Below are 21,982 nucleotides of genomic sequence, written 5' to 3' on the forward strand. Positions count from 1 at the left end.
AAAAAAAAAAAAAAAAAGAATATCAGTCTGTAGTTTTCTTTTTTGGTTATGTCCTTTCCTGGTTTGGGTATTAGGGTGATGCTGGCTTCATAGAGTGAATTAGGAAGGGTTCCCTCTTGCTCTATTTTGTGGAATAGTGTCAAAAAGATTGGTACGAATTCTTCTTTGAATGTCTGGTAGAATTCTGCTGTAAATCCTTTTTTTGTTGTTAATTTTTTAATTACCATTTCACTCTTGCTGTTCATTATTGGTCTCTTCAAGGTATCTAATCCGTCCTGAGGTAAGCTAGGAGAGCTGTATTTTTCCAGGAAAGTATCCACCTCTTCTAGGTTTTCTAGTTTATATTTGTAAAGGTGTTTATAGTAGCCTCAAATGATCTTTTGCATTTCAGTGGTGTCAGTTGTAATATCTCCCGTTTTGTTTCTTAATGAGTTTATTTGGATTTTCTCTCTTCTTTTCTTGGCTAATCTTACTAATGAGCTATCAACTTGATTTATCTTTTCAAAGAAACTGCTTCTTGTTTCACTTATCTTTTATATTTTTCTTTTGTTTCAACTTCATTTAATTCTGCTCTGATCTCTATTATTTCCTTTCTTCTGCTGGATTTGGGTTTGGTTTGCTCTTGTTTCTCCAGTTCTTCAAGGTGTGACCTTAGAATGTCAGTTTGTTCTCTCTCGGTCTTTTTGACATAGACATTTAGGGCTATGAACTTTCCTCTTAGCAATGCTTTTGCTGTATCCCAGAGGTTTTGGTAGGCTATGTCATTATTGTTGTTCAATTCAAATAATTTTATAACTTTCATCTTGATTTTGTTTTTGACACAATGCTCATTCAGGAGCGGGTTATTTAATTTCCATGTATTTGCATGGTTTCAAAGGTTCCCTTTTGGGGTTGATTTCCAGTTTTATTTCACTGTGGTCAGAGAGAGTGCTTGATATAATTTAATTGTCTTAAATTTATTGAGGCTTGTTTTATGGCCTATCATATCGTCTATCTTGGAGAAAGTTCCATGTGCTGTTGAATATAAAGTGTATACTGCAGTTGTTGGATGAAATATTCTGTATATATGTGTTAAGTGCATTTTTTCCAAGGTATAGTTTAAATTCATTGCTTCTTTGTTGACTTTCTGTCTTGTTGACCTGTCTAGTACTGTCAGTGGAATATTGAAGTCCCCCAGTATTATTGTGTTGCTGTCTATCTCATTTCTTAAGTCTATTAGTAATTGTTTTATAGATTTGGGACCCCAGTGTTAGGTGCATATATGTTTAAGATTGGATATTTTTCTGTTGGACAAAGTCTTTTACCATTACATAATGTCCCTGTTTGTCTCTTTTCATCGCTATTGCTTTAAAGTTTCTTTTATCTAATATAAGAATAGCTTCCCCTATTTTGGTGTCCATTTGCATGAAATGCCTTTTTCTACCCATTTACTTTAAGTTTACATGAGCCCTGCTGTGTTAGGTGAGTCTCCTGAAAGCAGCAGATAGTTGGTTAGTGAGTTCTTAACCATTGCACTGTTCTGTATCTTTCAAGTGGAGCACTTAGACCATTTACATTCAATGCTGGTATTGAGATGTGAGGTACCCTTGCATTCATCATGCTATTTGTTGTCTGTGTACCTTGCTTTTTTGTTTTTGCCTTTATTTATTTATTTATTATTTAATGTTTATTTATTTAAAACAGAGTCTTACACTGTGACCCAGGCTGTAGTGCAGTGGCACAATCTTGGCTCACTACAATCTTTGCCACCTGGGTTCAAGCAATTCTCCTGCCTCAGCCTCCTGAGTAGCTAGAACTACAGGTATGTGCCACCATGCTCAGCTAATTTTTTTGTATTTTTAGTAGAGATAGGGTTTCACCATGTTGGTCAGGATGGTCTCTATCTCCTGACCTCGTGATCCACCTGCCTCACCTCCCAAAGTGCTGGGATTACAGGCGTGAGCCACCACACCTGGCCCTGTTTTTACTTTTTAAATTGTATTTTTGTTTTATAGGCCCTGTGTGATTTATGCTTTAAAGAGGTTCTGTTTTGATTTGTTTCCAATTTAGAGCTCTTTTTAGCAGTTCTTGTAGTAGTGGCTTGGTAGTGGCAAATTCTATCAGCATTTGTTTGTCTGAAAATGACTGTATCTTTTCTTCATATGTGACACTTAGTTTTATTGGATACAAAATTCTTGGCTGATAATTGTTTTGTTTGAGGAGGCCGAAGATAGTGCCCCAATCCCTTCTAGTTTATAGGGTTTCTGATGAGAAGTATACTGTTAATCTGATAGGTTTTCTTTTCTGGGTTACCTGGTGCCTTTTCACAGTTTTTGTTTTGTGTTTGTTTTGTTGAGATGGAGTTTCACTCTGTAGCCCAGGCTGGAGGGCAGTGACATGATCTTGGCTCACTGCAACCTCTGCCTCCTGGGTTCAAGCAATTCTCCTGCCTCAGCCTCCTGAGTAGCTGGGATTACAGGTATGTGCCACCATACTCAACTAATTTTTTGTATTTTTGGTAAAGACAGGTTTTCATCACATTGGCCAGGCTGGTCTCAAACTCCTGACTGCAAGTGATTCTCCTGCCTCAGCCTCCCAAACCACTGGGATTACAGGCATGAGTCACCGCACCAGGCCTGTCTCACAGCTTATAAGATTCTTTCCTTCATCTTGACTTTAGATAACCTGATCACAATAAGACTAGGCAATGATTTTTTGTGATGAATTTCCCAGGTATTCCTTGTGCTTTGTATTTAGATATCCAGGTCTCTAGCAAGACCAGTGAAGTATTTCTCAATTATTCCCCTAAATATGTTTTCCAAACTTTTAGATTTCTCTTCTTCCTCAGGAGCACCAATTATTCTTATGTTTGGTCATTTAACATAATTTATTCACATTTTCTTTGCTTTTTTCTTTGTCTTTGTTGGATTGGGTTAATTCAAAGACCTTGTCTTTGAGCTTTTAATTTCTTTCTTACACTTGTTCACTTTCCAGAGCATCCTGCATTTCTATAAATGTGCCCAATGTTTCCTGATAATTTCCAGAGCATCTTGCATTTCCGTAAGTGTGTCCAATATTACCTGATGTTTTGATTGTTTTTTCTTTAAGCTACCTGTTTCCTTGAATATTTCTCCCTTCACTTCTTGTACTGTTTTTTGGATTTCCTTGCATTGGGCTTCACCTTTCTCTGGTGCCTCCCTGATTAGCTTAATAACTAACCTCCTGAATTCTTTTTCAGGTAAACCAGGGATTTCTTCTTGGTTTGGATCCATTGCTGGTTAACTAGTGTGATTTTTAGGGGGTGTTAAAAAGCCTTGTTTTGTCACTTTACCAGAGTTAGTTTTCTGGTTCCCTCTTATTTGGGTAGACTCTGTCAGAGGAAAGGTCTAGGGCTGAAGGCTGTTGTTCAGATTCATTTGTCCCACATTATGTTCCCTTGATGTAATACTCTCCCTTGTTTCCTAGGGATGTTGCTTTCTGTGAGCTGAGCTGCAGTGATTGTTATCTCTTTTCTGGGTCTAGCCACCCAGCAAGTCTACCCAGCTCCAAGCTAGTACTGGGGGTTGTCTGCACAGAGTCCTTTGATATGAGCCATCTACAGGTGTCTCAGCCATGAATACCAGTACCTGTTCCCATTGAGGTGGCAGGTGGGTATAATGGACTCTGTGAGGGTTCTTAGCTTTGGTGGTTTAATGCTCTATTTTTGTGCTCATTGGCCTCCTGCCATGAGGTGGCACTTTCCAGAGAGCATCGGCTGTGGTAGTATGGAGAGAAACAGGCAGTGGGCAGAGTCCTAGAATTGCCAGGGTGGATAGAGAAGGCCCATCAGGTGGGGTAGGTTAGGAATGTCTGAGCTGAGACTCTCCTTGGTGGGGGGTTTTGCTGCAGCTGTTGTGGGAGATGGGGGTGTGGTTCCCAGGTCAATGGAGTTGTGTACCTAAGAGGATTATGGCTGCCTCTGCTGAGTCATGGGGGAAAGCTGGCAGTCACAGGCCTCAATCAGCTCCCACACAATCTGAAGGGCTGATCTCAATCCCACTGTTCCCCTGCTAACAGCCCTGAGTCTGTTTCCAGGCAGTGGGTGAGTTAAGCTTGAGAATTTGCCCCAGGATACCCACCTCCCAGCTGTGAAAGGGCTTTGGTTCTTCCCTTGCCTAGGGAGTCTGCACACTGGATTCATGCTCTCCCCTGAGTTCTAGACAGGGGGTTTCTCACCGGGTTCAAATTGTTATAAAGTTCAGCTGGATATTTCCTTCACCCTGTGGCATTTTCCCCTGCTCCTCTGGCCACCCTCCCAAAGGATCCCTGTGGTGCCAGGCAAAAATGGTCTGCTTTGGGAGTCAGGGAGCTCCCAGGGCTTTTTCCACTGCTTCCTCTACCCCTGTATTTCGCTGGGCTCTCTAGGTTGACTCAGCTCCAGGTAAAGTCAGAAACTTCTCCCTCAAACAGGCCTTCAGTTTTCCCAGTGCGGGTGTGTGTTCAGGAGAGGAGGATCTCCCTTTCCCACCTCCACAGCTGGGGTACTCAAAGTATTTGGGGTGTCTCCTGGGAACTACAGGAGCAGTCTAATTTCTTCAGAAGGTCTGTGGATCCTCTCAGGATTCCTGGTTCATTCTTACAGTTGATCTCACAATTTTATAAGTAAATATCAAGTCACAGGTTTACAGACAAATGAGCAATAGATCACTGCGTTTATCGTATTTTCCTCTCATCTTAATGCCATATTCTGCCCCTCTTCTACTTACTCAGGTTTTCCACTCAAAGACACATCTGCAATATAAGAAGATTCCAAGAATGAGATGGACTATTCTCCTGGTAATGAACTAGGCATCTGAGACTACACCTAATAAAATGGGCAATGGCAATCTTCAGTGTCCAATTTCATATCTCATTAAGTCTTGAATGAGTGATGCTGATATTTAATTCTGTAATGTTTGTGGGCCCTCTTCTTGTTCTTCTCCCCACTTTACCACATCTGCTCCTCTCCACCTATCTCACACATTCTCAGAGGCCAAATCTTGGGGTTTGAGATTCTCTCTACTAAAGACAGTTATGTCATTGACTTGTATGCTCAAGGACAAAAAAGGGATTCTCAACTTATTGCTCAGTGGAGACTGCCCTAAAGCAAACTCTGCTATATGGCTTTCCTAAAGAGGAATAGACCACAGCAATAGCACTGCCCATAGATGCTTAGAAGGAGATCAACCTTAATTAAGCAAGATATTTCTGATTAATTCCAGAACCTATAAAATACATTCAATATTCTAACATTACATGATGAAAGGATCACATATATTCCCCAGCTTCCCCTGCCACCCTCAAAAAACTGGCTCAAATACCAAAAAGACACCCAAGATCCACCAAAATAGTTAACTACAGCCATAAAATTAACAGCTTGGAGAAGCACTAAGCAAAAACGACACAGGAGATACACCCATAAATGTTCAGAGACTTCCACAGCAGAGAAAGAATCCTATGGGATTTATTCCACAGACATTTCATGATGATGATAAAATAATGGGAATGTGTTTTTAAAGTATTATTTTTCTTTGTCATCCTTTTATCCTATAATATTAAGGAGAACTCTAGTTTGCTCTCCCTACCTTACCACACATCATAGTTTCTGAGTAAATTATGATTTTCCAATTAACAAATTAAATATGATATTCACCTGGTTGCAACTAGAGAAATTCCAATAGGACTGATTTAACACTGGGGTGTCAGAACATAGCTTATTCTCAGATCCAGGGATAATAGTGACTTCTATGCAACCTATCCAAGACCTTTTGAACTTTCTAATTAATGAAAATAAATGTAAGTGCTATAGTATTTCTATTCTTTTCGGATATTTTCAAACTTTCACTACGTTATGCTAAGAAAACTGAAATAATAATTGACAGCAATAGAGCTGATTGAGGAACTTAGTGGTTATTGTCTTAATAAGATTTATCAAGGAGCCATGGGCGTTTTTCCATAAGAGTAATGCAAATTTTGTCACTTCCAGAGAAAGGTAACAATGGTCATTAGAGGAATCTTCTGAAGGATCTAGAATTGCTACAAAGTATCTGCCCCCAAACTATATAAAATCCTGCCACTCATTAAAAGTAGTCTTACTGATATGTATAGCTATGAATTAAAGTGATAAATATATTTCAAAAGAAGATACAGAATTCTCCTTAAAAATTGCGTTTGAAGTGGTATGGTACAGTGACTGAAATTGGGGAAGGGGGTTAGAATAATCATGTGTTACTTGGAATTTCCATATACTAGACTTACATACTTGTAAAAGTTGTTGAATTTCCATCATTTTATCATCTCTACCTTAAGTTTAAAAAGGATATTTATCTTATTAATCTTATGTGAGAATTAAAAATATGAGTTATGTCACCAGCCACTACAAAAACCAATGTGTTTTTGTACACAGAACAGTTACACTATGAAGCAACCACATAAACAAGTCTGCAAAATAATCAGCTAGCATCATGATGATGGATCAAATCCGTACATAACAATACTAACCTTAAATGTAAATGGGCTAAATGCCTCAATTAAAAAACACAGAATGGCAAGTTGGATAAAGAACCAAGACACATGGGTATCATATCTTCAAAAGACCCATCTCACATGCAAAGACACACAGAGGCTCAAAATAAAGGAATGAAGGAAAATTTACCAAGGAAAAAGAAAACAGAAAAAAGCAGGGGTTGTAATGCTAGTTTCTGACAAAACAGACTTTAAACCAACAAAGATCAGAAAAGACAAAGAAGGGCATTGTATAATGATAAAGGGTTCAATTCAACAAGAAGAGCTAACTATCCTAAATATATATGTACTCAATACAGGAGCACCTAGATTCATAAAGCAAGCTCTTAGAGACCATCAAAGAGACTTAGACTCCCACACAATAATACTGGGAAACTTTAACATCCCACTGATAATATTAGACAGATGATTGAGACAGAAAATTAGCAAAGATATTCAGGACCTGAATTCAGCTCTCGATCAAATGGACCTGATATATATCTACAGAACTCTCCACCCCAAAACAACAGAATATACATTCTTCTCATTGCCACAAGGCACTTACTATAAAATTGATCACATAATCAAGTAAAGTACTCCTCAGCAAATGCAAAAGAACTGAAATCATTAACAGTCTCTCAGACCACAGCATAATCAAATTAGAACTTAAGATTAAGAAATTCACTCAAAATCACACAATTCCATGGAAATTGAACAACCTGCCACTGAATGACTTTTGTGTAAATAATGAGATTAAGGCAGAAATCAAGAAGTTCTTTGAAACTAATAGCAAAGATGCAATGTATCAGAATCTCTGGGACACAGTGAAGGCAGTGTTAAGAAGAAAACGCATAGCACTTAATGCCCACACCAAAAAGCTAGAAAGATCCCATCAGCTAACAACCTAGCATCACAACTAAAAGAACTAAAGAACCAAGACCAAACCAATCCCAATGTGATCTGGTTTGGCTGTGTCCCCACCCAAATCTCATCTTGAATTCCCACATGTTGTGGGAAGAACCAAGTGGGAGGTAATTGAATCATGGGGGCATGTCTTTTCCTTGCGATTCTCATGACAGTGAAAAATCGCATAAGATCTGATGTTCATATAAGGGGGAGTTTTTCTACCTAAGCTCTTTCTTTGCCTGCTGCCATCCATGAAAGACATGACTTGCTCCTCCTTGCCTTCTGCCATGATTGTGAGGCCTCCTCAGCCATGTGGGACTGTAAGTGCATTAAACCCTTTTCCCTGTATAAACTGCCCAGTCTCAGGTATGCTTTTGTCAGCTGTGTGAAAAAGAACTAATATATGAGGCTGGCACAAGATAAGAAATCACCAAAATCAGAGCTGAACTGAAGGACTTAAAGACATGAAAAGCCATTTAAAAGGTCAACAAATCCAGGAGCTAGTTTTCTGAAAAAAAATTAATAAAATAGATAGACCACTAGCTAGACTAATAAAAAAAAGAGAAAAAAATTCAAATAAAGACAATCAAAAATTATAACAGGGATATTACCACTGACATCTCCTCAGAAATACAAATAGCCATCAGAGAATATTATAAACACCTCTATGCACACAAACTAGATAATCTAGAAGAAATGGGCAAATTCCTGGACACATACACTCTCCCAAGACTGAAACATGAAGAAATTGAATCCCTAAACAGACCAATAACAAATTCTGAAATTGAGGCAGCAATAAATAGCCTACCAACCAAAAAAAAAAAAACCATGATGAATTCACAGCTGAATTCTACCAGATGCACAAAGAAGAACTGATATCATTTCCACTGAAACTATTCCAAAACATTGAAAAGGAGGAACTCCCTAACTCATTCTATGAGACCAGCATCATCCTGATACCAAAAGCTGTCAGACACACAAACAAAAAAGAAAACTTCCAGCCAATATCATTCATGAACATTGATGTAAAATCCTTAACAAAATATTGGCAAACAAAATACAGGAGCACATCAAAAAACTTATCCACCACGAAGAAGGAGGCTTTATCCCGGGGATGCAAGGTTGGTTTAACATGTGTAAATCAATAAATGTGGTTCATCACATAAACAGAATGAAAGACAAAAACCACATGATTATCTCAATGAAAGGAGAAAAGGGTTTCAATAAAATTCAACATCACTTCATGTAAAAAAACTCTCAAAAATTAGATACTGAAGGAGCACACATCAAAATGACAAGAGCCATATATGACAAACCCACAGTCAACTTCATACTAAATGGTCAAAAACTGGAAACATTCCCCTTGAAAACTGGCATGAGACAAGAATGCCCTCTCTCACCACTCCTATTTAACATAGTGTTGGAAGTTCCGGCTAGGGCAATCAGACAAGAGAAAGAAATAAAGTGCCTTCAAGTAGAAAGAGAGAAAGTCAAATTATCCTTGTTGATCCTATATCTAGAAAACTTCATAGTCTCAGCCCAAAAGCTTTGTAAGCTGAAAAGCAACTTCAGCAATGTCTCAAATCTACAGCAAAACCTCTCCAGCTCGGCATAACATTTTCTTGGGGTCTTCAGAGGATTTAGAAATAAAAACGCTGAAATGAATTCCTCCATGCAGCACTTCCCTTTATTATGTTGAGGTGTTTGGTTTTTTTTTCCTAAGAGTCAGGGTCTCGCTGTGTTGCCCAGGCTGGAGTGCAGTGGCTATTCACAGGCACGATCCCACTGCTGATCAGCACGGGAGTTTTGACCTGCTCCGTTTCCGACCTGGGCTGGTTCACCCCTCCTTAGGCAACCTGGTGGTCCCCCCGCTCCCGAAAGGTCATCATATTGATGCTGAACTTAGTGCGGACACCTGATCAGCATAGCACACTACAGCCCAGAACTCCTGGGCTCAAGGGATCCTCCCACCTCAGCCTCCCGAGTAGCTGGGACTACAGGCACTCGCCACCGCGCCTGGCTTATGTTGAGTTTTGAAGAAAAAAAAAACCTCAGCCAGGTGCGGTGGCTCAAGCCTGTAATTCCAGCACTTTGGGAGGCAGAAGGGGGTGGATCACAAGGTCAGAAGTTCGAGACCAGCCTGGTCAACATGGTGAAGTCTCGTCTCTACTAAAACTACAAAACTTAGCCAAGCATGGTGGTGGGTGCCTGTAGTCCCAGCTACTCAGGAGGCTGAGGCAGGAGAATCTCTTGGACCTGGGAAGCGGAAGTTGCAGTGAGCCAAGATGGCCCACTGCACTCTAGCCTGTCAACAGAGCAAGGCTCTGTCTTGAAGGAAATAAAAAATCTCATGGGAGTCAAAAGGAATTTGAAGGGTCTTTCCTAGAAGATCTTGTGCCATGTCATCAACAGGATCTGTGAGGTTGGTGCCTCTCCCTGATGTGTGAGGATGTACCAAGAGGCCACCCCTGTAATCTTTTTTTCTCCCTAACTCCAGTGTTTGTAAACCCTTTATCTTTGTACTGTAGATTTCTGACAAAAATTGAGGTTAATACCCTCTCTTTCTCTTGGGAAAAACACATTGAAGTAGAGATCCTTAGTATTTGGAATGGCCCTATTGATAAGGAGCATCTATGGAGTATTGTTCAATGTCTTAAAGAACTTACGGTATCCTCTGAAATGCTACTAATGCTACTAACCTGGCTTGCACCTTTCTAGATTAGTTTCTCCTACGTTCTCTGGCTTGAGCTTACAAGAAGGGGTAAGCTCTAATGTAGGATAAATTATATAAAATTCTATTTTTATAAGTCAAAATCATCAAATAGCCATTTCATATGGTTCAAACTATATACTCTCAGTGGGGTTACAAAGAGATTGTAAAGGTTGCTAATATCTCACAGGACTGAAAGCCAATGAGCAAGTCAAGGGGATCAGGTCCTACTGGGGATATGTCCCAATTTTTAGAGCTTGATTCAGCATGACCTCTGCTTTCCTCAATTATTCATGTAATACTTACCTCTACCCCAAGTTCCTCTCTATTTTTTACCTAACTATGTCATCATCATTTCTGAAAATCCCTAAAGCTTGCCCAGACATTCAGCACTGAGACCCATCAGAAGAGATAATTCTTAATGAAAAGTGTTCTCTTTCTTACAATCACTGTTTTCTTATCTGTGAATTCTTCTTCCAACTAGAAAGAGGAGAAAAAGGAAGTTTGCCTGACTTTCTCACAAGAAGGAGAAGGAATATAGCATGTCATTAGAATGAAAGGGTGCAGGAACTGAGTCCTTTTCTGCTTTCTAGAATACCCAGAGTGATCTGTTTCCAGGACGCTGATTTATTCATTTAGACCACAGGTATATTTCTGAGCAACTGTTATGTTCTGGGCTCTGTTCTATGGTCAGAGAATTCTACTTGAGTAAGATTTTTTTTAAAAGGTCCCTACTCTCATGGAACTCAATACCAGAGGAGACAGACAATATCTCAATATATATTTAACAAAAAAGAAAAATTCAGAGAGCAATATTGCCTTAGGGAAAAAAAAGACGTCAGGGTGATAGGATAGAGAGAATTGAATTCACCCAACTTCACTTCACACTGGATTCACAAGTAGTTTGGGAGATCTCTCTGAGGAGAACTCACATTTAGCTGAGACAAGAAAAATATGTGAAGATCTAAGGGACAGGTGTTCCAGAGAGACAGAAAAGGGGAAAGGACAGGAAATGGGAAGATGTGTGCTGTGTTGAAGAGACAGAAAGAAGGCTAGAGGGGCTGAAGAATGGAAAGCAAGGAGTGGAATGGCAGAAGATGAGGTAAGAGGGAGAGAAAGTCAAGGGCTAAATCATATTCAGCCTTGTTGGCCGTGGTAAAAAATTTAAATTGTATTTAAACATATTGGAAGCCACTGGGAGGTTACAAGGAGAGTCTCCATTAATATTCAATTTTAAAAATAATTCTAGCTACTATGTGGGGATTGGATTGTTGAAGTTCACAAGTGGAGAACAGCAGAATTCTCCAGGGAAGACAGAGCTGTGGCTTCATATAGTGCAGTAGTAACAAGGAGAAAGATAATGAGAAAGTGAACAGACTTGAGATGTGTTTTTGCATGACTTGTTAATGGATTAAATGTAAACTTATTTCTAAGTATTTTGCCTTGACAAATAGGTGGATGGTGATGCTGCTTATTGAAACAGGGAAGAATGTGGGAGGAAATGATTTGAAGTGGGCGGAAATGATTTGAAGTGGGTGATTAGAAATGACAATTTTGTTTATTAAAATTGAGATGACTTTTGAAATCACATGAAGCAATCAGGAAGCCAACTGAACATAAGAGAGAAGTTCAGGGTGAGGCCAGGGCTGCAGATACTTATGTTGGGATCGACACATTCTGTGCTAAATTCCAGGGAAGTGGAAGAGGTTGCAGAGAGAGAGAGAGATAGATTTTGTGTAGAAAAATATAAGAGGGCCACAGGACAGCATAAGGGACTGAGAAGGTTCCCCAGAGATGCTGGAGAAAAAAACGAGAATGTGATGCATGGGAATCAAAGAAATATTATTTTTTAAGGCAAGGAAGTGGCCTGTTGTGGTGAATATCACTAAGAAGTGAGTGAAGTGGGAACAGGACAGAGAAGCAAGTGCTGAGTTTGGTGGAACTGACATTTGCAGTCAGTGGAGTATCCAGGTTGGAAAGTGGATTGAACCATTTGAACAGCAGGTGGAAGAAGTGAAGGCTGGATGAAGTTTGACTCTTTTGAGTAGTAAGCATAAGGGAAAGACTATGCTCTGGGATCAGGGAGCCAGCTGGACCTAAAGAAAATGAATAAAGAAGCTGAAGAGAAGCAGGATGACCTGTGAACCAGAGACAGGTGTTCAGTCATTAGCAACGAAGCACTAGAAAGTCCCTGTGTACTGTGGTGACTAGTTATGCAAATGGCTATTAGTTCGTACAGCCAATATTTATTAGTGGCTTCAAATATACTAATTATTACTATAGGTGATGAGAATGGAGTAATTAACTAAGCAAATTGGTCTCTATCAGTGTGGAGCATTATAACATTTTGCAGTGATTAATTACCAGGCTTATAAATTTGGGTATGGAAATCTAATACGTATCCTATGTTTGGCATTTAAAAGCATATATATCTTTGGAATCTAAAATTCAAAAGGTGTAAGTAATTTACCTACTGTCACAAAGTTACTACTAGAAATCAGATTGCCATTTAAATCTGAGTGTGTAGAAAGTCCCTCTCTTCTATGTTAGAACTCTCCTTTTGTGTGAAGTTTAGGCATATGAATTATTATACATAAACCAATGCTTCTGCCCTCATGTATTTAAAATGGTAATTAGCGATAAATTAATAAAAGACAATTGCCAAATCATGAGGTAGACATTATTTGCCTTAGAACTTAAGGAATAGAAAAATAATGAAGCTTTTCTTTATAGGGATTGTAAAAATAAAATGGTAATATATTAGAGTGCTTATAATGTTATCAGCACTAAGAAGAGTCACTACTTAGTTTTACACTTAACAATAATCCTATGAGGAATGTTATTGTTGGATCCATTATATATATACATTTTAAAGGTTCATGGTTGTTAACCCATGTAGAAGAGGTCATGTTTAAATTCAGATTTCCTAATTCTAGAGCCTGAGCTTACAACCACCACTAGTGAATAGTGACTAGACTGAGTCTGAATTCTTGTTAGAATTTCTTATGTTCATATGCACAGGGTGAGTCTCAGGGTAGGGAAGAGATGCAATCTCTGCTAGTCCCAATATAAAGGAGAAACTTTCATTTATTTTGCATTTATCATTTGAGAAGTTTCTTATGTGCAGGCTATCACAGGCATGTGTTAAAGAACACAAAGAAGTATTAAATTCACTCCTTCTGAACATTATTAACAAGTTGGGTTAAGGTTGCCGAATAAAGTACAGGATACCCAGTTAAATCTGAACTTCAGATAAACAACAATAATTTATTTGAAATCCAAATTTAACTAGGCATTCTCTATTTTTATTTGCTAAATATGGCAATCTAGGCTGGGCACAAGAGCATAGACTGCAGTGCTAACCATGTAAGCTACAATGACAGCAACTTCACATATTTTTATTTTTCAACATTCTCTTTTGTGAAGAAGGTACTCAGAGAATTTGAGAAATAAGACAGACCTTATCTCATTAGAGTGTTCTCCTCTCTGCTATCATTTCTAAAGGGCGAAGGGAGCTTGTGAAGATCTCTATTCAAAAACTGGGACTTGCTTGTTTTTTGTAAACTGTCTATAAGAGAATGCCATCTTCTTAGTTTCTCCCTGTATTAGTCTGTTTTCAGGCTGCTGATAAAGGCATACCCAAGATTGGATAATTTATAAGGAAAAATTGCTTTAATGGACTCACAGTTCCACGTGGCTAGAGAGGCCTCCCACCTCATGGCAGAAGGTGAAAGGCACGTGTCACATGATGGCAGACAAGAGCAAAATCATGGCCAAGCAAGAGGGGTTTCCCCTTATAAAACCATCGGCTCTTGTAAGACTTGTCCACTATCATGGGAGCTCATGGGGAAAGACCCACTCCCATGACTAGATTATCTCTCACCAGTCCCTCCCACAACATGTGGGAATTGTGGGAGCTACAATTCAAGACAAGATTTGAGTGGATACACACACAGCCAAACCATATCACTCCCCTTCTGAGAAGGTTTAACTACAGAAATGAGTGTTCTGCATCTGTCCAAGGCTGGTAATTTGATGCCTACTTGTTTTGTTGGGAGTAGGAGACGGAAAGTCAGAAAATGAATTAGCTGAGGCAGTGAGTAATAGACCAGTGACACAGAAATTAGGAATATGATTTGGTGACCAATTAAAGGCAAATAAATCAGTAAACCTTGGTTCTGAGTCAATTAATTTTACTGGAAAAACAGCTTTGCACTGGGACCAAATTCCTAAAAATCATAAGTTTTATGTAGGACCAAGATTTTAAATAGATAGAATATTGGCAGAGTTTTCAGTGTAAATCTCAAATGTTCCATAATTAATGGTGGGTTTTTTACCACAGATTTTTCAGCTGGTTTACACTAGTGGGTCTCACCCAAGGACAGTTCACCGCCCCTCTGTCCCTCCCTTCCCTCTCCCAACTCCCTAGGGAACACTTGGCAATGTCTGGAGCCATTTTTGGTTGTCACACCAGGAGTTTCTTCTGACACGTGACAAGTAGAAGACAGGGACACTAGCAGACAGCTCCTCTCAACAAGAAAATACTATCTAGTCCAAAATGTCAGTAGTGCCAAGGCTGAGAACACTGGTTTACATTGTGTTTCTTCTGAAAATTCTGGATTCCCACTTTGTATACACATTTATCTCTTAGTTCAGCACTTCATGGCTTAGTTTTGCTGTGTCATTACCAAAAAAAACTAGACACTTGCATAAATTCACTGCTTTCCTGGTGAATCCAGTCAATCAATGCAGATTCAAGATCTTCCTTTTTACTTTTTATATTACACAGTTTGTTTCAAAATTTTCATGTGTTCTTGATAATTACTATCTCTATTCGCTTTCAACAACTGGTCATTATAAGTCTTAAATGGTGATGACTATCACAAATAATTTTCAGTAAAATGCCTCAGATTTGTGCAGTAATTCTACATTTTATATTATTGATAATGTAAGATGCTTTCTATTCACTATGGTACATATGTACCATGGCATACTATGCATCCGTAAAGAAAAATGAGATCATGTCCTCTGCAGGGACATGGATGAAGCTGGAAGCCATTATCCTCAACAAATTAACGCAGGAACAGGAAACCAAATACCACATGTTCTCACATATAAATGGGAGCTAAACAATGACAACACATGGACACAGGGAGAAAAACACTTACTGGGGCCTGTTGGGGGAGGGCAGAGGTGGGAAGAAGCATTAGGGTAAAGAGCTACTGCATGCTGGGCTTAATACCTAGGTGATGGGTTGATAGGTGCAGCAAACCACCATGATACACATTTATCTATGTAACAAATCTGTCCATCCTGCACATGTACCCAGAACTCAACAAAAACAATAAAATAATTATGTTTAAAATGCTTTCTACTCATCTCATTTTTACTAAACACAGGATTTCTCTTTAATTGTTTTTGATTTTTCACAGTTCATTTAAATATAAATACAAAAACATCAAAAATATATACAAGCATAATATTTGAAATCTGTGCATATTTACACATGTATATGTATGTTTGTGTGTTTGTATATATTGAAACTACAGAAGCACATGTCACCAATAAGAGCTTTGCGACACTTTTGACTCCTTATCTCTTCAAATCAGATTTGCCATATCAGTTTTGGCAACAAAGTAAAAACAATAGCAAATTAATGAGTTTTCTGGATTTAGAAAGTCCAAAAAAAGTTTGTGGACCTGTATTGGGGTCATGGACTCCTTAATTGTTTCCCAGTACATTTAGTATAAATCAAAATACTAACATCACAAAGATTTTAATTGTTCCCTTCTTGTCGTTTCTCCAGTTTAATCTTTTCCCCTCCTTTCCCTCATGCTGTGCTTTAGTGAACTCTCTTCTGGTTTCTCGAAGAAGTTAATCAATCGTTTCAGGCTTTTTTACATGGTGTTTTGCTTACCTGAAATGTGCCTCCCTTCTTGTCCAGACAGACACACAGGCTCCACTGTGTCGCATGGCTCACACCCACTAAACCTGTAAGTTCACATTTGAACTGTCACTCTCAGAGTCCTTCTCCGGCACCCTAATGTAATTTAGATCATCCTATTCTTTGTTCTAGAACTCCACACTTCTCTTAACATTTCTCATTCGTGTATAAGGTAAGCGTTTGGTTTTTTGCCATCACTTTCAGTACTTTAAGCTCCCCCAGCGGATGGGAGAGGTCTGTCTTTCCCCTGTTTGGATTCCCAGGAGCACTAAGGAAGCATTTACAGGAAGAAGGCAGTAGGTCTTGTTTAACGAATGGCTAGATCGTGACCTGACAGGAGGGAGCAGGAAGAATCTTGGGTGGAGGCTTCCGGGAAGAAGAAGCGCAGATGTCAGTGATGAGGCAGATGATCCTGGTCCAGAGCCTTGCAACGAGGCGTCCAGCTCAGCTTGGAAATCGGGGGCGGATCCCAAACGGTATTCCACTGCCCTCGCAGCCTCCCTCCACCCCGGGCAGATGGAAATGAACCCCTGGTGGTCGGGGTTGCTCACCGGGGCCAATCAAGGCTTTCCATTGCCCCGCGCCCGCCCTCCGCCGGCAGAGGGAGTCCCTGACTGTGGGCGCAGCCATCACTCTTTTCCCAGGATGTCGCCCATGCAACCGGTTCTTCGTGTCGCCGCAGCACATTTCTTGGAGCAGATTAAACATGCGGTTTGTGCAGAGATTCATTCACAACCGAGAGGACTACGCGCGCCTCCATAGCGACGTGGGAAAGTTCTGGGCGGTGGCCTTGCTGGAGCGGAGGAGAATCCAGAAATGGAAACAGCCAGAAGAACCTGCTGGGCTGCTTGCGGGATCTGTTGAACACGTACTGCAGACACAGCTATGGGGTGTTTGAGAGCTTCTCCCCACAGAAGCGAGGTGAGCAAGGCGGGTGGGGGAGGGGAGCAGGGTCCCTGAGAACGGGGAGTGCGTGTGTGTGCACGTAAGCACCCTGTGGGAGTGTGTAGGATTGTGAGCAAGGAGGAATTAGGAGGGCTCAGGTAGGTGAGTGTAGAGTAGGGATTTGTTTGTGCGTCTGTTGTGGGAGGGAGCTTCAGCTGGTCCTTCCAGCCCTCTGTGCCGAGGTGAGATGAGAGCACGGTGGGAGTGGTGGTGCAGGGGGCTGGAGAGGGAGGTCTTGATCGCCCTGGGTCCTTAGAGATGCAGGGAAGGGAAATTTACCTTGTCTGCTGTTGGCATGAAAGTTTAGGGGAGGAGAGATGAAAAATTATAATGTGAAGAGCCTAGTCACAAACTGTCCTTGGTAAACACCCTTATGATTCCAAAATCTCTGAAATAAAAGTGTGTGATATTTGTTTGCATAAGCATCTCACTGAGAAAAGTATTAGATTAATTTCTTTTTAACTTTTAGTTTTAGGGGTACATGTGCAGGTGTGTTATGTAGGTAAATTGCATGCCAGGTGGGTTTGACGTACAGATAATTTCATCACCAGGGTAATAAGCATAGAACTTCACAGGCAGTTTTCCTGATTCTCTCCCTCCCCCATCCTTCACCCTCAAGTAGGTCCCCATGTCTACGCTTCCCTTCTTTGTATCCATGTGTACTCAATGTTTAGCTCCCACTTTTCAGTGAGAACATGTGGTATCTGGTCTTTTGTCCCTATGTTAGTTTGCATAAGATAATGGCCTCCAGCTCCATCCATGTTCCTGCAAAGGACATGATCTCGTTCTTTTTATGGCTACGTAGTATTCCATAGTATAGATGTACAACATTTCCTTTAACCAGTCTACTGTTGATGGGCATCTAGGTTGATTCAATTTCTTTGCTATTGTGAACAGTGCTGCAATGAACATGTGTGTGCATGTCTTTATGGTAGAATGGTTTATATTCCTGTAGGTATATACACAGTAATGGGATTGCTGAGTCAAATGGTAATTCCCTTTTTAGTCCTTTGCACCACACTGCTTTCCACAATGGCTGAACTAATTTACATTCCTATTAGCAGTGCATAAGCATTCTCTTTCCTCTGCAACCTCGCCGGCATCTGTTATTTTTTGACTTTTTAATAATAGCCGTTTACACTGGTGTGAGATGGTATCTCAATATGATTTTGATTTGCATATATCTAATAATTAATGCTGTTGAGAATTTTTTCTATGTCAGCTGAATGTATGCCTTCTTTTGAAAACTATATGTTCATGTCTGTTCACATCCATATTTTAATGAGGTTATTTGTTTTTTTCTTGCAAATTTGTTTAAGTTCCTTATAGATTCTAGATATGAGACCTTTGTCAGATGCATAGTTTGCAAATATTTTCTGTCGCAGGTGAGCAATAACTATCTGGGTCAGTGGCTCCAGGGTTAAAGGATTTATCAAGACAGTAAGAGGTAGAAAAAGTAGATTTATTAGAGAAAGTAGGAAAATACATTGCAAGGAGGCAAAAGGCAGGCCAGCAGAAGAGAAGCTGACTGCACAGAAACAAAGGCTTGCAGGAGATTTTATAGGATGGTTCCTAGACTGCAGAGTGCTACCTGCAGTAGCAATAATGCCAAGGTTGCAGTGAGCTGACTTACAGATGTCTGATGATAGCTGGACACAGGAAGACTGTGCATTATTTGCACAGGACGGTTGTGTGTCCTAGACCACGAAGAAAAACAGACAGCTTCTTTGCTTTACCTCTTTGTTTTCTTCCAGTCCCACCAGCCTGACTCCTTTTCTCAAATTTGGACTTGACATTTTCTCCATTCTCTAGGTTGTCTGTTTACTCTCTCTAGTTTCTTTTACTGTGCAGAAGCTTCTAAGTTAAATTAGGTCCAATTTCTCAGTTTTTGATTGTGATTGCTTTTGGTGTCTTTGCCATGAAATCTTTGCCAAGTCCTATGTTCAGAATGGTATTTTCTAGGTTATTTTCCAGGGTTTTTATGATTTTAGGTTTTACATTTAAGTCATTAATTCATCTTGAGTTTATTTTTGTATATGGTGCAAGGTAGGGATCCAGCTTCAGTTTTTTGCGTATGGCTAGCCAATTATTACAGCACCATTCATTGAATGAGGAGTCCTTTGCTTATTGCTCGTTTTTGTCATCTTTGTCAAAGATCAGATGGTTGTAGGGGTGCAGCATTATTTCTGGACTCTCTATTCTGTTCCATTCATCTATGTGTCTGCTTTTGTACCAGCATCATGCTGTTTTGGTGACTGTGGTCTTGTAGTATAGTTTGAAGATGAGTAACATAGTACCTCCTACTTTGTTCTTTTGCTTAGGATTGCCTTAGCTATTCACGCCCTGTTTTGCTTCCATACGAATTTTTAAATAGCTTATTCTAGTTCTGTGAAGATTGTCAGTGGCAGTTTAATGGAAATTGTATTGAATCTATAAATTACTTTGGGCAGTATGACCATTTTAGTGATATTGGTTCTTCCTATCCATGAGCATTTGTTTGTGTCATCTCTGATTTCTTTGAGCGGTGGTTTGTAGTTCTCCTTGTAGAGATTTTTCAACTCCCTAGTTAGTGGTATTCCTAGGTATTTTGTGTGTGTGGAAATTGTGAGTGGGATTGTGTTCCTAATATGGGTCTCAGCTTGGGTGTTGTTTGTATATAGGAATGCTGCTGATTTTTATATGTTGATTTTTTTTTTTAATCCTGAAACTTTGCTGACGTTGTTTATCACCTGAAGGAGCTTTGGGGACAAGATTTGGGGTTTTCTAGACACAGGATCATGTCATCTGGAAAAAGGGATAGTTTGACTTCCTCTCTTCCTCTTTGAATGCCCTTTATTTCTTTCTTTGCCTGATTGCTCTGGCCAGGACTTCCAATACTATTTTGAGTAAGAGTAGTGAGAGAGGACATCACTGTCTTGTGCTGATTTTCAAGAGCAATGCTTCCAGCTTTTGCCCATTCGCTTTGTTGTTAGCTGTGGGTCTGTCATTGATTATTTTAATTATTTTGAAGTATGTTTCTCCAGTGCCTGGTTTACTGAGCATTTTTAACATTAAGTGGTATTGAATTTTATCAAAAGCCTTTTCTGCATCTATTGAAATGATCATGTGGTTTTTGTCTTTCATTCTCCTTATGTGATGAATCACATTTGATTTGTATACATTGTACTAACCTTGCATCTCAGGGATAAAGCCTACTTGATTGTGGTAGATTAGCTTTTGATGTGCTGCTGGACTTTGTTTGTTAGTATTTTGTTAAGGATGTTTGCATCTATGTTCATAGAGAATGTTGGCCTGAAGTTCTCTTTTTTGTTGTGTCTCTGCCAGGTATCAGGATGAATCTGGCCTTATAGAATGAGTTGGGGAGTCATCCCTCCTCCTCAATTTTTTGAGTAATTTTAACAGGAATAGTACCAGCTCTTCTTTATACATCTGGTAGAATTCAGCTGTAAATCCATCTGGTCTCGGGCTTTTTTTGTGTTTTGTTTGTTTGTTTATTTGTTTGGTAGGTTTTTTATTACTGACTCAATTTCAGAACTCATTATTGGTCTGTTCAGGAATTCAGTTTCTTCCTGGTTCAGTCTGGAGAGGGCATATGTGTCCAGGAATTTATCTGTTTCCTCTAGATTTTCTAGTTTGTGTGCAGAGGTGTTTATAGTAGTATTAGACTAATTTCTAGGGGAAGTGAAGGGATCTTTGTGTCACCTCTGACCTTTCTGAGGCTTCTAATTCTAAATTCCTTGCTATGTTCTTTTCTTAGTATATACATATATTTCCATAGTTGAAATGATTGTGAAACTAGCTTTTGAATTAAACTTCTGTTATACTAGTAGCAGAACATATGTACAAACACAAAGCATATGTGCATAGTAACATGTTGCTATATATGTTACTATGTGTACAATATACATACATGTTACTGTGTATACACTACACACACATATGTAACCTGTGCATATATTTTTAGAGACAGAGTCTTGCTCTGTCATCCAGGCTGGAGTCCAGTGGTGCAATTATAGCTCACTGCAGCCTTGAACTCCTGACCCCAAGTAATCCTCCTCCTTCATCCCCTACAAAGCATTGGAATTACAGGCCAGTGCCACCATGACTATTACAATTTTTATTTTAAAGCTAACAGTATTTAAGTAGTTACATATTACTCCTTTATATAGTTGTAATACAATTTATCTCACATTTGCCTTGATTAATCTTTTTTTAGAATACGGCCAAATAGTTGAAAAGTTACATCTCTTTTTAATTTTAGTTAATAGTTATTGGATTTCTAAGGCTCTTGGACACTTTCACATATTTACTGACCAAATAAAATTATTGCTCTAAGAATTATTTGTTGTATGTTGTAAAGGAAAGATAAGTATCTCTTTCCTGTTACCTCTGGGATCCTAGTATTTTTTTCAGTGATTTTTATAGGTTATCTGTATAGTAAGATTATTAACACTTTTGTGGTATTTGATTCAGCATTTTCTCCAGATTTTAGTTCATATTATTTTCCAAATTATTCTCCAAATTTGAACATTTTTATTTAATGAAATATATTGCAAAATTTTTGGCAATGATTTACAACCCATCTTACATCTATCATTTTGTAGTATTATAAAAATATTGTCTCTGGTTTCTCCTTTTTTCTTTTAAAATAATTGTATTTACTGAGGGGATGCTAGTGTCAGGAATTGTCATAGGCATTAAACACACTGCCCCAGACTCTTCTCTGGCCTCAAATATCAGTCTAGGAAGACAGGCAGTTAGATTCTAGTTCTAACATAGTTATTCTTGTTTTACAGAGGAGGTGGATTGATGGGCTGAATGTAAATATGAGAACTTTTCTTACTCCTTTCTCTCTCCTGTAGGACCTATGTTTTTCTAGGGACTCAACTCAAAGAGGTAGAGAATCACTTCTGTCTGTTCCTCCTTCCCAGTGGCAGAACCATTTCTGTGGCGTTCTAAGACGTGAGTGCATGGAG

The 21,982-nt window shown here is 39.3% G+C and overlaps 1 pseudogene; it reads left to right on the forward strand.

The window, feature by feature from the left end:
- Positions 1-21,982, forward strand: part of LOC119470176 — a 35,514-nt pseudogene that overhangs the window by 11,122 nt on the left and 2,410 nt on the right.

The sequence above is a fragment of the Cebus imitator genome, unplaced genomic scaffold (genome assembly GCF_001604975.1).
Source record: "Cebus imitator isolate Cc_AM_T3 unplaced genomic scaffold, Cebus_imitator-1.0 Scaffold24, whole genome shotgun sequence".
Classification (NCBI taxonomy): domain Eukaryota; kingdom Metazoa; phylum Chordata; class Mammalia; order Primates; family Cebidae; genus Cebus; species Cebus imitator.